The 2,834-nt window shown below is 42.4% G+C and overlaps 1 non-coding gene across 1 annotated transcript; it reads right to left on the bottom strand.

Moving 5' to 3' along the window:
* Positions 1-2,471: 2,471 nt before the first annotated feature.
* On the bottom strand, positions 2,472-2,543 carry trnaw-cca (transfer RNA tryptophan (anticodon CCA)). Its single transcript has one exon. It is a non-coding gene; the product is annotated as a tRNA-Trp (tRNA).
* Between the last annotated feature and the right edge of the window lie 291 nt (positions 2,544-2,834).

Raw genomic sequence — 2,834 nt, 5'->3', positions numbered from 1 at the left:
GACCAGAATCCACGCCAAAAGAACTGGTTCGACAGAGTGGAAAAAGTCTGCACCATCCACTGACCACAGACCCAAATGAGTACCACTGTCAACCATCTATGTTGAAAACATGGCGCATTCAAAGGGTCCACATTCTCCGTGGGTGCCTCAGTGATCCTGTGGTTACAGAGGGAATTTTATATAGATATGGAGGAACTCTGCAGCTAAATCATGTTCCCGGGAAGGTGCAAAAGTCCCCATCTGGATTCCAGTCAGAGGGACCTCACGCAAGAGGGTATCATTCCACCAGGCCCAGGGGATCACTGGTACCCAAGTGTCCTGCGAATTGTTCCAGGCAGGGCATGACAGGGGTGGCCGGTGGAACTATCAAAGGCTTCTGGACCTTAAGCAGCCAGATGTATCCTCCCCACCGTGTTTGATCCTTTGCTCATAACTGAGTTGGAACTCTGCATCCAAGAAGGTGACTGGAAAAGAAAAGTACCCTGCACTTCACATCTCTGACAGGGACACAGGAGAGAGGTTTGGTCTCGAGTACAGAGAGCCAGGATGCCGTCCAGTTCAGCTTGATTGGAGCAAACATAGGGTGCAAAGGAGGAGGATTCATCTGTGTTGTGCCTCTCCCCCCTGGTACAACACCATCAAAGAACCACTGCTATCCACTGCATCCCAGCTCCCCCAACCTGCTGCTTTACAACAGATGTAAGCATGGGACCTCCAGCTAAAATTGGTGAGTAAATCACTTTTTGTACTGCTGAACTACTGTACTGCTATTTATCAACATCCGCTGAATTAATATGAGTAAAATAGCTTAAAATCATGTTCCATCTTTTCTCCCGAAACTCAGAATCCCACCCATACACTCCACTCCTCTCCAAGAAGTGCCCGCACCGGACCAATTAAGACTGGTGGACGAGTGTTCGTGTTGGACCACAAGCGCTGGACATCAGCCATGAAGGAGGCAATCGACAGCCTTCTTAACAAGCACCGTGGCCAAAAGGACATGTTAAAGCTTGTGGATCAAGACTATGCAGCTATGGTCCATCAGTCTGCCACAGATCCAAACAGTTTATTTCACCCCACAACAAAACATCACATTATTCAGTATACAAAATACCTGGCCAAACAGGTAAACACAGGCTCATCACTGAACACTAGTCCAGAAAAGCTTTTGGAGACACAAAAACTGTGGCAAAATTTAACTGAGGGAAGTGAGACTGTCCACGTCCCAGTTCTCGAACTACCACCAGCCATTGTCAATCCAGTCGATCCAGTCTCACAGTCTGCCCCTGTAAAGCCCCTAACACAGGAGAATGTCCATAGGATGGTACAGGACATATTGCTACAACAGCAGCAGCAGCAACAAAAACCCAGACAGACAAAAAAATGTCTTTCATGTGGGCAGCCAAAATCCCGCTACCAAAGTGATGGTTCATCCATTCATCACTTTTACCAACAAGGACCCACCAGGTATTATTACTGTTCCACAAAGGTATTTAAAGCCTATTCTGCAGAGGGTCTGACAAATCCTCAGATGGCCTTTGAGGAGTTTTCTCAGACTGAGTTCTTTCAGCGCGAACTCCAGTTAACAAAAAACAAAGTGGAGGAAAGGGCTGAAAAGAAGAGGAAACTCTCAGAAACTCCATCACAGGGAAGACTGTGTCGATTCTGTAGAACAGCACTGAAACAGGGGCCAGACAGCAAACACATCCACACAGGGTTTCCAGGAGTGGCAGGAAAATACATATACTGCCCTGCCAAAGTCCATGCCTTATACAAGGACAGAGGCATGACGAAAGAAATGACATGGAGGGAATTTCAGGCTTCATCATTCTATGTCATGGAAAAGGAGAGGTGGACGACAGAGAGAAACAAATAGACATTTATCTTGTATTTATCTTGTATATAATAGCTTGTATTATTCTTGTATCTTGTATATTTCTAAGATATCTTCTATAGATATATATGTATATGTGTGTGTGTGTGTTTATCTAAGTGATCTTATAATCGCTCTTGTTATATATTTCTAATATTTCTATTTCTATTTTTTCATTTTCGTTTGTTTTTAGTCCTTCTTGTTTTTATCAATATTCTTGTTTGATAAGTTAATTTCCCAAGTTCTTGTTTTGCTTGATTTCATCTTAAAAAAAAAACATTTTTATTATGAATGGTAGGTTAAATATGATGATACTATACTTTTTTTGCAGTATAATATATATTCCTCTATAAATATTATAAATATAAATATTTTATGATGTATATTATAGTTTTTCTTACTAAAATAGTGTAGCTTTGATCTTACATGTAAAATATCAACCGGTGCAGCAGTTCAGTACTATTGCCAGGGAAAGCACATTCGGTACCAAGGACAGCAGGCAAGAAAATACTGCATTCTGATTGGCTGTCAGTGCGTTACAGGTATTCACGGCTGGCCTCTGCGTGCCTGTGGCTAATAGTGGACCAAAAGAAAAGAATGACCCCGACGTGATTTGAACACGCAACCTTCTGATCTGGAGTCAGACGCGCTACCGTTGCGCCACGAGGTCCATCAGAAGTTTATCGGAAATATATACTAAATAAAGTAAATAAAGTATATAAAGTATCTCTGTGAACGGATGATTTATTGCTGAATAAATGAAAAATACTCAATCGATCGATCTGTGGTGTTACATTAAAGAAACATGTTTTCAGTCATTACCATTCACACTGACGGTGCTGTTCATCTGTCAGCCCCTAGAGGGCGCTCTCTGACAACATGTCATTTTAATATCAGCCCAGGCAGTCAATCCATCCGGTCAGTCTGCTATTATGTTACAATGTTTGAAGCTTTCACAAAG

The sequence above is a fragment of the Larimichthys crocea genome, chromosome XX (assembly GCF_000972845.2).
Source record: "Larimichthys crocea isolate SSNF chromosome XX, L_crocea_2.0, whole genome shotgun sequence".
NCBI lineage: Eukaryota > Metazoa > Chordata > Actinopteri > Sciaenidae > Larimichthys > Larimichthys crocea.
Note: the sequence above shows the minus strand (reverse complement) of the source record. Positions and strands in the feature narration are given on the sequence as shown.